The following is a 13,558-nucleotide window of genomic DNA, read 5'->3' as shown; positions in this document are numbered from 1 at the left end:
CCTTTTCAGGCTTTGACCCTGATGTCTGATGTAAGACCCAGACACCCACACATCAAAGGGAGCTGGGGGTGGGAGAATGGATTTCTATTTTGGAAGAAATATTGACTTTAGGCACTAAAGTGATGAGGCGTCCAGCTTTCGTATCCTATGTGATATTACAGAATCTAAAAATTGATTTTTTTTTCTTTAAATAAAACTATCCTAAACCATCATGGGGTAGGTGCGGCGTTTTTGGTTGCCAAAACATGAATTGGATTTGTTTTGCATTATTTGGCAATTTCTCCTGGATGGATATAAGACGGAGCTTGATATGGGCTTAGTTTGTCTTTATATGCTCTGAGCATATAGCTCACTAGAACCAGATGTGAACGATGTTTTTTTCAAGGCTGCAATTAGTGGTTATTTTCATTATGGTGTAATCTTTTTTTCAAATCTGCAAATGAATCCGTATTTTCTTTTAAAGTCTGAAAATCACAGTTTCCCAGAGCTGAATATGACATCGTCAGATTGGATATTTTGTCAGACCAATAGTCCAAAACCCGACCATATTTAATTTACAATGATATATAACAGAAGAAAGCAGCAAATCCTTGCATTTAAGCAGTAGTGGAAGAATTATTAGCACCCTTTGCTTTAGTAAAAGTAGCAATACAACAAAGTAAAAATACTACATTACAAGTTAGTCTTTCATTACAAAATTTACTAAAGTAAAATTACAGAATTATCATCAACAAAACCTACATAAAGTATCAAAATCAAAAGTACTCATCATGCAGAATCGGTCTTGTTTGTATTATATTATTATATATTTGATTACTGGATTGTTATTACTGATGCATTCATTTTTTTTTTATGTAAAATCTTAATCTGCAAAGTATGTTGTGACTATAACTTTCAGATAAATGCAGTAAGGTAAACGTATTATATTTCCCTCTGAAATATAGTGGAGTAAAAGAATAGTCAAGTAAAATAGGCTACCTCAAAATGGTACAACTTTTTCCATCTAATTTTATTACTTGAGTAAGTGTACTTTACCTGGATAAACAAAACCAACCTCCTGCAGGGCTGAATCTATAAATTAATTGAGACACCCTTCAAACTTTTCTCTTCAATGTAGGGACTTTGAGTTTGAGAGGCTGGATCCTGCAGCCCAGTATCAACAAACGGGACCCAGCTGTATAGTCACTAGAGACAGAGGCCACCTGCTGCTTATCCTGCAGGCCCATTCTGCTGCAGCATAAACATACCTGCACTGCTTTGGGACTGGGTCATCAGGGAGAGGCTGAACACACACACACAACCAGTTCTTGCGGCCTACAGGTGCTGATTTAACCGATAGTTTATGTCAGGATTGGCTTTGCTGGATTCCAGTAAAGACGCTGGTGAGGGGAGCCGGTGAGTCACACACACTGCCAGGAAACGCTGAACTGGCAGCCCAGTAGTCTACTCCTTTTTTAATATGCAGTTAGCCAACACTTCATTCTTTACGTGCAAGTCACGGTATATATATATATGTCAACAATTTGACGAAAATTAACGTGCAATGGCTTTACTAAGAAGAGCAATTTTTCATTTTGTCTGAATGTCTGATGAATCACCTGAACCAGTTTATAGAGTAATTAAAAAAAATGGTGAGACTGCAGCCACCACACACACCCACCCACACACCCACACACACACACACACACACACACACACACACACACACACACACACACACACACACACACACACACACACACACACACACACACACACACACATAGAGCTAGACTCGTAGAGGCCCAAAGATAACAGTAAAGCTCCTGATGACGAGGCTTTACTCACACGCACACACACCTAATGGCACTACCAAAGCTCCCGATGATCTTGTTGTGAAAAGTTAGCTGAGACTCTAGAGCCATCTTCAAGGTTCAGTCAGCCGCTGTGCTCAGAGAGGAGTTTGCGGGATGGAAAAGCATTTAAGCTGGATTCACAGTGGGGATCTCCGCAAAGCACGCTCAGAAGACGGCAAAACCAAGTATTATACAGCTTTCTTTGAAGAGTGGGAAATACCAGTTGTTATGTTTCCCCAAAATAAGCAGCAGAGCACACTGTGGGTTTGTACCTTCAATTTTTCTCCTTGTACAAATAAAACTAAACATGGGGGGGAACGCAAACACACACAGCCATGCATGAGCACAGAGGAAAACTCTTTTAGATTCAGGGGCACGCTGTGTACATGAAAAAAGCCTCAGTGATTTACTGTACTTGTACACGCGTACACACACTACACACACATGGCAAACCACTTCCTAACCCTTTACCGCTAACTAGAGTGTAGCAGGGCTGAGAGTTATGTCCCTCCTCTGACTGCTCTTCTCGTAATCGTCGGCTGGCTGCAGCCTCAGCCGTGGCGCTGCCTTGCTCAGGAGCCTCCGGGAAAAAACAGCCAGCCACCTGTGAGGTAGGCTGGCTGGCCTGTTGCCAGAACAGAAAACAGATATGAAAGCTAGTACCTGTGAAGGCGTCACACTCTAGCGCAAAAACCATACACACCAACACTCGCGCACACACACACACAAAAGGAAGGATAATTCCCTTGGCCACATGAAAGCGGGAGGCGGTGGGCAGCGCGCCAGGCAGCGCTACCTGGAGACAAAGGAGCAGCACCTCTGGGGGGGTTTGATGTTCATCTGGGATTCAACATGCTGATGGATCCTGCCTGTGAGGGGGAGAGGCAGATTGTGTGTTTGTGCGTGTGTGTGTACGCAGATGAATATATTTGAGCCTGCGAGCGATGTGTGCTCCCAGCATGCTGCAGCTCCGTAGTCTGCAATTAATCTCTCCGACATCAGGCCTTCCCCCAGAGGGGGCAGATTTCTCTCTGCTGCTACTGATCTCCGCCGCGCAGCGGGCCCGGGGGCGTGTGGGCGGTCTGGGAGCTCACCCAGTCTACTCAGGCAGGAGGGGATCCACCTGAGACATGAGCGACGGCACAGCTCACCTGGCTTGGCAGGGTAGATAGTGTGATGTAAGATTAGTTGTGATCGGCGGCTAATTAAGTGTAAGAAAGCACTTTAAGTAATGTCATGACATGTTTATTTTCCTCATCACTGCCTTCTTTTCATAACACTATTCGTCATTATAACGATCCGTCTTTTAACTGACCTCCTTGGTAAAATACAAGTTTTATTTGTGAACTTTAACTACATTATTGCCATGTGAAAACTTTGTCTTTGCAAAGCATTACTTCTTTTTTTAGGATTGAAGTCAAACAGTGCGGATTTTGCTTTGATGACGATGCATTTTGACATTATCCGATGGGTTTTAAAAAGGCTTTTACGAGCCCCTCCGGAGTCTCAACTCTTCAAATGATCTGACAACATCAGGATTGGAGGCGCAAAGTTTTCAAACATCAGCAGTGAAAGACAAATGAGTACAAATATGAATATAGTTGTAGGTATTTGTACTGTATATATTATCTATTATACTTTGAACATTACACACACACATTTGTATTTGACCTTCAGAATTAAATCATTCTTTGATAAAAATAGAAAGTTGAAATGAGATCGGGCATCACAAGCTCCCAGAGCCCAAATTGACATTGTTTGTCTTGTTAGGAGCTGCAACAATTAGTCAATTAATCGATTTGTTGATTGCCAGAAAATCAATCTGAAACTATTTTGATAATCAACTAATTGTTTAAGTAATTTTTCAAGCAAAAATGCCCCAAAAATTGTGAGAATTTTCTGCTTTTCTTGGTCCTACATTATAATATATTTTATATTATTGGGTTTGGGACTGTCGGTTGGGCAAAACAAGACATTTGATATAGTCACCTTGGGCTTTTGGATATTGTGATGCATATTTTTTCACTGCTTTCTAATGTTCTAAAATAATCGGCCGATGAATCGTTAGTTGCAGCCTTAAGGCCATTACACGCTTTTTTGTGTGTGATTAATCACACGTCAATATATTTTTTAGAACTGTTTTTGTCATGAGTACTCTCACAGAGACAGATCGTGAGTATTACGTGGCGAACAAGGTTGATTTTCTGCGCTTTCGCCCTGCAAATAAAAGCTTCAAACAATCACATTGTGTGGAACGGGTAGTTCCACACGCCTATATTTATGAAACAACAACACGGAGGCTCCGTAGTCTGAACCAGGATGACAGATTTTATTACTCCTTTCAACCAACACAAAGGTAGCACAGACCAGATCCACTCCTTCCATTCTTACCTTTCACAATAAAAGCTCTGGACATATAATATTCACAGGCGAGTATTTCACATTTTCATGTTGTTTATTCGTCTACCGGTGAGTAAAGGCCTTTAGTTTCAAACTGTTCAAACCTCAAAGATTTTAAGTTTACTGTCATAGAAGATGATTAAAACCAGCAAATGTCCATTTAATAAGCTGGAACAAGAGAGTTTCAGGGAAATTTGCTTGAAAAATGCCTTCAATGATAAATTGGTGATCAAAATTGTCACCAAATTTTTTTCTTTATATGTATGAATCTACTAATCTTTCCAGCTCCACTCTTGTTTCCATGGTATGATACAGCTGGTAGCTAAACAGTGACAAGAGCATGTTCACTAAAATCTCAATAATCAACTTTAAACTGGCTAAAAGTCAAGTGATCTGATCTGATCACTCCTCTTTGGTTGAAGGTTTGGAAAGGAAGGATGAGCAGTGATTTTTGCAGAGTTACATAATCTGAACAAGATAATGCTCTGGAAAACAATGCACCTCTCTGCCTCCCGAGCCTCTTGGTTCTGTTCCACATACGGCACAGCTGACTGATAACACCGGTGGAAACGGCGGTGCTGCGGCTTCTGCTGGTGCCAGATAATCCCGTGTTTATGTTTGCATGTGTATACTGAAACATGCACAGTGTCACTCCACATCAGTACAAAGGACCTGTGATGTGCGGATTACCACATAGAAGCCACGCGGCGCTTTTGGTTTCATGCGGTGGGACGACGGTTGGCTGCTGCGCACCACCAGCCTCTGTGCTGTCCTAATGATGTTGTCTGAGCACCGAGGGGTGGGGATGTGAGCGGGGGGAAATGGGGGAGGGGGGATGTGACTTATCTCCACTGCTCCGCAGCATTTCTCTTAATTAAAACTCCTATCTGTGTCTTTGAAGTTCATAATGAGTCAGTTTGGTTACGCGGAGGAACAGGGAGAAAATAAGGCCAGGGCTGATATTTATACTGTTATTTCTCCACCTCCGATTCCTCCTGGTGTTTCGGCACCATATTGAATGTATGTTATTGCGTGTTATGCCAGGGAGCGAGTATGTAACGTGTTGTCGTGGAGTCATTTACATGAAAACAACCTAGAGGAGTGACGATGTAAGAAATGAGGCTGATAAAAAAGAAGCCAGTGCTGCTCATTTTTCATTATAGGATGTGAATGGGTTTAATCTTATCACTGGCTGCTCCTCACAGCTTGTGCTGATCTCTCTCTCTCTCTCTCACTGCACACTCCTGCTTTCACAGGCCTTTCAGATTACAGTCAAATATTACAGCCCGTGACCAATCTCCAATTAACCAAATGTTGTAGGGGTATAGTATCACCCGTGGCTCCTTTCATGCTCCTTTAACGCCTTTTCAAGGGGCTTGAATATTTTTCACTTCTGTACTATGAAATATCATTCTGTTAAAGCCTCCTTACTCTTCCGCACGACACCAATGGAAGCTTAACCTAAATAAATCAGTCTTCCTGTAATGTATTCCTAAATCAGCTTGGAATTAATTGAACCCTTAAAATTGTATTCCAATCAAGTAAATTACCACAGCATCCCAGTTTTGAAAGGCTGACCAAGGAATTTGAGTCTGTCGAATTTTCGTCACAAACTACCAGGCATTATCGAGCGTTAAACGGGCTGATCTTTTGAATACACGCGTTTCGCTGGTTTACATGCATCTCCTTTGTGTGCGTTTTGCGTGCTTTGTCAATGGTCGCCATGGCGTTTACCTTTCTCTCATGCTTATGCTTCACCATCGTGTCCATATGCTGTCAGTGTTTTAAAGCAGATAGGAAAATAATTAGAGGCTGAACATTATGAGTAGAATAAATCAAAGAGAAGCAGGCGGGACCAGCCACGACAACGAGATGCAAACTGCTTTGCCAACATTGGCGTTGATGAACAGATTGAAGTCTCTCCGGCTGGGAGACTATAAATGTTTTTACAGTGTGTGCTGTGATTTGTTGACCTCCATGAATCTTAATTTGCAAGCAAACACAAGTCTCTTTCTTGCAGTCTGATTTTTCCTCGAGTGCTTTTCTTTCTTTTTTTTTGCTCACCGTGAGATGACCTGAAGACTTTCTTTATTCCTTCACTTCTCTCTTAGACTCCAGTTGCTCAAAGCTGGCATCTTCTCTGTTTTCTTCCAAAGCAAAAGAAATCAGTACCTTCATTTCCCAGATACACTGAAGCTCCAGATAGCATGTTATTTATTTCTCCTTCTTTTCCTTGAGTCGAGAGAGAACTTCAAACGAACGCCCAGATAGTGTGAAGCACGTTTGATGTCACCAGGGACAAATATTGCAGCTGAGACTGATGTAAAGTTTGGAGAAGGTGCCGTGAAAAGCTCAATATGAGAGACACTATATATACTGTACATCATATACAGCAGAATTGTGTCTTTGTGTTGTGAAATGAGTTTAGATTCAATTTATAATATCTTTGAATTGACCTTTGAAACAAGCTTTTGTCTGTTTTTGTGAGTCACCACGTCAGCAGTGACAAACAGCTGCTGTAGTCAGAAATGAGACTGACTGGTGCTGTGTTGCTCTATAGAGACTAATGACTGTGGGAATGAAAGCTGTGAGAGTGTTTTTGGCTTTCTGGCAATAGGTTTCCTGTTTGAACCACCATAAAATACAGTTCTGCGGCTTTTAATTTAATTGTTTTCCATGACTTTTTCTCTGCTTCAAAGGCAGATTTGATCAGTTGCAACCGCTGCAGTTTCATATTTCAATTCTTGAACTGATAATTCGACGTCATGGTGCTGTAAATCTACAACAGGCTGTGAACACCATGTGTAGACTGTTTTAATTACTGCTAATCAAGCTCTGACTCAGGAAATTAAACACACACTTTACAAGGCTTTTAAAGCTGATATATTCTTGCAAACATAATTTCTCCTTCAAGCAGTATTCAAATGTTTTTTGTCCACTTGGGGGCAGCAGAACAAGCTGTAAACGCAACATTGACATATTATCACCTTATTAAGTTATTCTGGCAAATGTGCTAGCAAGCAATTGCCTATTTATACATTTCACAGAATATTAGTAGCATTTATATGGACTCATGTTTCTGGCCACTTCATGAATACAAGTCTAATATTCATTCTCCATTTAGATCTGTTTTTGGTCTTCACCAACACCTGAGCAAAATATGTGGTTCTTTAGCTGCTGAATGCTTGACTGTGTGTTCACCAGCTAGTTGCATGTTTTGTCGGTCTGCTGTTTAGGTGCTCTGCAGGTAACATTCAGTGAGTTTTTAGTGCTTTTTCACTGAAAACAACACTAATGTATGAGAGCGGTGAGAGTGAACCAATAAGACGCAGCTGACACGTAACAATAACTTCTTTCTCCACAGTAGGGATGTTAATAATTAACCGTTTAACCTTTAACCAACATTAAGCATTTTATTCATTAACGCTATTGGTTAAACGGTTCAAATAAATATTAATAATGAATTAAAAAGCTGAGAAAAACTCAGAGGAGCGGCTCGTCTCTTTAAGGAGAAAAGCTGATCCACCTTAAGAGGCCATCTTGTCGGTTAACGGTTAATAATCGGTTAACAAGGGTCGGTTATCGGTTAAGAATTTGTTTATTTGGTTAAGAATATCTTGTTCCATTGATAGACTTTCAATTATTAATTCCCATTAATTGTAGTATAACATACTAAAGTCCCTTTCACACATGAAGTCTATCCCTGAAATGTTCAGGAACATTTCCTGCATGAGGTCGTGTGTGAATGAGAGCAGGAAATGATATTCAGAGAAATCTGTACCACCAATTTCCCACCTCCAGACCTAGTAACATTTCAGGAAAAATGCCGGTACGTTTGTGTTGTGAATGAAACGTTGCAGGGACAAGCATGTGAGCGAACAAACCAATCGCAAGACTCCGCCGATGACGTATTTGATTCTGCAACTTGTTTCTGGTTTAGTTTTTACGCCGATGCTTTCGCAGATGATTTGATAACCAACAAGCAACACAAGTTATTTTGTCTGCAAACAAGCTTCTATTTTCAAGAGGCACCGGACAAATTCAGCTCCTCGATGTTCCTGAAAATAATAAGAGGCATATTCCGCCACGTACACGCAACATGCAGCCTTGCCTCATCTTCTTCTTTTCTGTTGAGTTTTTATGGCGGTTGGCATCCAGAAGTATCTGCTGGACCGTCCCTTGCCCCGTCTATTTCGGCATTGCCATTGCATGTGTGAAAAGACGGAAATGTTCCTGAATGTAGTGCATGTGTGAATAGTGAAAATCATTAGTGGAAAGTTTATCCCAGTCATTTAATGGGAATTATGTGTGAAAGAGGCTTTTACTCAGCAGCACAGCTGAGCTTGCAAAAATTTAAAATTAGTCTTTCTGTGCAATTATAATTTAGGGGCAAGCATACAATTCAACAAATATGGAAAATTAAGTTTCCAATAATGTGTTTGTATTTACTTTTGTTTAAATTGATTTAACTGACTTTTAGCTGTTTCAATTCAATTCTTCTGGAAATCAACTACTTATTTACTCTTCACAACTGCAACTACACGCATTTCTTTGTTCCTCCTAAAATCTAAATAAGATACCTGGTTTTTCTACGTGTGCTGTCTCAGAACATAGTCTCTATTATCCTCATATTTTGTCGAACTGTCTTAGGAAATTATTAAGAAATTGCAAAACCCGTAAAATAAAAGGTTGCTCAATAAAGTGATTGGGCCAAAAAAAAAAAAAAAAAAAGCTGACAGACGTTAAAATGCTCCGTAGCGATTCGTCCCTATGAGCGACACATTGCACATAGTCATTTAAGCCATTACTAAGATAAAATATTGATTAGCAGCTGTGAATCTTTAATATTATCAACCTTAAGCTCAAAATACGAGGAAAAAATGCAGGATCAGAAGGAAGCGGTGTTGATGTGTTTATCGTTGATATCTCAAAAGGCCAGTGCTCCAGCCGATACCAGATTTTCCAGCACCTCCATTACTGGCACACACAGCCCAGGGCCTGAAATTGCCTTTCTGTGTCCAGAGGCAGAATTCACTGGAGCATCTTGAGAAAATGCATCTGCAAGGACACAGAAGTCCTCTTCAGGTCTGAACCTTTGATCCTTAAGAGACCCCCACCTTCCTTTTACCCCTTAGGTACAGGCATCAGTGTAATTGAAGATCATTACCAACCCACAATGCAACCCTCTCAGCGACCGTCTCCATAATGGAAATGAATTGTGTGGCGCAGAGCAGCTCACAACGGCAGAAAATGGAAGCCAAGAGGTAGAAGGAGCAAGGGACATATTCCAAATTGAAATGAAGTGGAAATACCCTGTCCGTGGTGCCATTGGTTAGCCAAGGAGCCGAAACGAGCAAGATTACTGGCTTACATTTGTAGCTCCTCAGTGTTTTTGTTTTGTTTCGCTGAAGTGGGGTGGTATAGGGGGGCTGTGTGTGCACTTCAAAAGAATTTGCAACAAACCTAATTCATCTGAAGCGTAGGATGAGCTGGTAAGAAAGATGAAAGATGAAAGTGAGTTGGCATGGAAACAGAAAGCACATCAGCGCTCGCTGGCACACAAAAGGGCTGCCTGTGTTGCATGTTGCATTTCTGCGGGAAGGGATCCAGAGAGGCTTCAAGTGCTATCGTGACCTTACAAACAAAATTAGCCAATTATGACTAACTAGGGTGCTCAATTTCCACTTTTTTATGAGACCGTGCTTATCATGTTCTTCTCTATTTTTACATATAATCTGGGGCATAGAATCAACATTTTTGTTACACACCTTCGAGTATATTTCCTCCACGCTTGGTACGTCGGAGTTTTGCTGATCAACGTGAGAGCACATTCAAGATTTCCAAAACACCTATAAAGCTTATTTCGTCTCTGTTACACGCTTTCTTTCAACCCCTTGGCTGTCCCCATCGCTGTTGCTATCACTTTTCATCTTATCGTAGACGCAGGTGAAGTATTAATTGGCGAGTAGTTAGAGCCCATATATCTTTCTTTGCCATTTGATCTCAGGTAGGGGAATTCCACAAGTTGCTACCGCGCAGACCTCGAGTGCTGCTGTTGCTGCCACTGCACACACACACACACACATATACAGACACATGCACGCGCGGCGCGTAACACAAAAACACAAGAAAAGTCAACAGAACATAAAGAACTGTGAAAGAGAAAGTTTTTCTGCAAACTACAGCAGCATTCACAGAACAAACACAGCCTAAGTAAGGGGAAAAAACAAACATTAAAGCAGACAATCATTTCCAGAAAAGCAAACATTGTACAACGCTGTTGCCCCTAAACATTTGCGGTCAGAACATTTGAAACAAAGCCTCTAAAACAGGTAAACCGCCAGGACACCGTGTTTACCATTTCATGTTCTCCCTCCGCAGAGGAGTTTGATCTTTTTCTCCTGTATATCCCGCAGTGTCACAAACACAATGCGGTGTCTCGTAGCTTCAAAGGCCCATCGGTGACAGGTTCGGGGGGAAAAGATCAAATATTCAAGACACAGAATGGAAATTTAAATGAAATACAGTGGAAATAGGAAAATAACTGCTTGTGTCACTTGTGACGGGGACTCGCTGCAGAGGAAAAACCTTTGGGCTCTCCTTTGTGTCGTGTTTTATTTTTATGGTGGTGACGGTCGCTGTTTTTTCTTGAATTTGCTTGCACAGAGAGTTTCACCCTTAAAACGAGTTCTTTGTTTGACAGTCAGACAAACAGACAGACAAACTGAGAGTCTGATTTTAATTATTACTTCCATCTAAAAACCTTTTTCAACCCTTTATTAGACTCACTCCTCGGCTGTATAGCCAACTTTTTGTGTGAAAGATCGCGGGCTTGTTTTGCCCTTAATTAAAACTTTTCAGTTTGTTGCTTGTTATGGCACCAAATGTTCTCATCATATCATCATATTAACTGGCAATCCTCTCTTGGCTCACTTTTTGCTCGCTGCACACATCAACAAAATATCCCTCTGGGCCTCCGCGGCACGCCCAGCGAAGAGCTAATTGAATTAAACTGCATTAATATGACTTACTGTATGTCCTTCCAACCAAAGACGAACATCGCTCTCTAATGCCCTCATGTTTATGATTATGGGGGATATTGATTCCAGCGCTTTAAAGAGCCGTGCGTTTTATCACATCATCCAAACAGCTGGTTGCTTGTTTACAGCAAAACCCCCGTCTAAACCGTCAACGCAGATAGCGAAAACACATGCAAAATTCCCTCAGCAATTTGAATACCGACAAACACCCCTTTTGACTCTTTCTACGCGCTTTGCGAAGGAAGCAACTTAATCTCTCTCCTCTCAGAGGCGAGCCGGGCTGTCAGCTGAAACCTGGGCGGGCTGTGAACCGATTGCTAGATGAGTGTTTTATCAATATAACAACGATAATAACGGGGCTGACCTCGTGCAGCCTCCGAAGACAAACTTCACAGAGGGAAGAGGAGCTCCCTCCACTTCTGTCAAGTGTGTGAAGAGGTGGAGGGCTTTACTGGATTATTGGGATCCCTGCCTGGCTGGCGCACGCAAGGGAGCGTCTGCGCTGAAAGTCTAGGATATAAGGAGGATCCGTCGCTGCCATCATTGTTTCCCTGATGTCACTTTTCTTGTACTTTTTGAATTTAAATGTGAGCATCATTGGTCGCAAGTTTGCTGAAGATCTTCATGATGTTTCTTGGCAAATCAAACATCACAATCGTCACACCAAACACCAGGATTATATTAAATTACCTCCACTTTTTCTCATGCCGTCCCACTTGTTCTCCTCGTCCCCGTACTGCGCCATATCATTCCTTCTCCCCCCTTACATTTTGTGCATGTGTGTGGATGCATCTGAAATGTGAGCGACTGCTCCAGCAGAGTAGAAAGCGGAAGGGAGACCAGCCGGCACATGTTGAAAGGCATGGCTGCTCTTTAATGTGGCTCCAGCTTGGGAGTCCTGGGCCTAATGAGGTGCTGTGGAGCTCCGCTGCTCCATCTCACATCGCCTACACAAAAGCAGCCCACATACTGCCACCGTTTCACCATTCAGGATCATTAAGGAGATGCTCCCAAATTCCTCTAGGGACCCTGAAAGAAAAGAAATGAAAAAAAACCCCTCATGATTGGCACACAGTTTGGGTGAGAAGTACGCTCCAGTCGCCAGCAGCCACGCCCCACAGCCAGCGCACACACATTCAGTCAGAGCAGACTTATTCTTGACCAACACTGTGCAGCAACTGCAGCATCTGTCTAAGTAAAGACAGATGCTGCAGTGAGGTGAACGATGCCATCTGTGGCGTCGTTCACCTCACTAAAGTTTAATATAAGATCAGGGACGGGTGTAATTTGAATTTGATAAATTGTGCTTCGGATTCTCTTCTGCTTATTGATTGCGGTTCTTTCTGATTCTCGGCCTGTTATTTGAGTAAGAAATGAAACCAAAGTTTGTTGAGCAACCATAAAACATAATTTGTCATAAATGGGCAAATGTTGTGTGATTCTTTCGCTGAAAGGGTAAAGGAAAACTTTAATATTCTCTACCCAAATGCTTAAGTTGAATATTCAGTTTTTTACATGTTTAACTTGAGTTATCATCAGCTAATTCTGGAGCATTATGACTACTAGGGGCTGTAACTAATGATTTATTTAATTATCAATTAATATGGCTATTATTTTCTCAATTAATCAATTCAAGTCAAGGTGTCTCCAAATTGCTTGTTTTGTCCTACAAACCATCCAAACCAAGAGAAATCCACTTCACTTTCTCATAAGATAAAGAAATGCAGCAAATCCTAACAGATGAGAAGGTGAAACTGGAGAATGATGAATGACTTAAACAATTTAACAATTATCAAAATAGTTGATGAATAATTTTCTGTCAAGGAGTAATCAATCAGTCGAACCAATCGGTTTAGCTCTAATGACTCAGCTGTATTTTAACACCATGCTGTAGGAAATGCTTTGTCATGTGAGACGGACTTCTTTGAGAGCAATTGCTTTTGCACAATGTTTCTATTTTTCTGTATCTCGACTTTTGTGCTCCCGTCTGCAATAATATAACACATTCATAAGCAGTGATGTAGATAATAGCACAGCAGGTCCAAATGTTGCTTTCAGGAATCAATAAGCGTGCTCCATAATGAATCCCTGGTTGTTATACATTTTGGAACAGATTCTGGTTCAGAAGCGTTTATAGATACCCGACCCAATGCAGACACATTCATAGCCTTTGTTTTGAAGTCATAAATGTACTATATAGATGATTATGTGAGGATCACACACATAATGATCAGTAAGATTATCCAGCCAAATTCGAACTGCTCGTTGACATAAACTGATCTG

Source organism: Sebastes fasciatus, chromosome 3, assembly GCF_043250625.1.
Source record: "Sebastes fasciatus isolate fSebFas1 chromosome 3, fSebFas1.pri, whole genome shotgun sequence".
Taxonomy (NCBI): domain Eukaryota; kingdom Metazoa; phylum Chordata; class Actinopteri; order Perciformes; family Sebastidae; genus Sebastes; species Sebastes fasciatus.
This window is presented reverse-complemented; position numbering follows the sequence as displayed.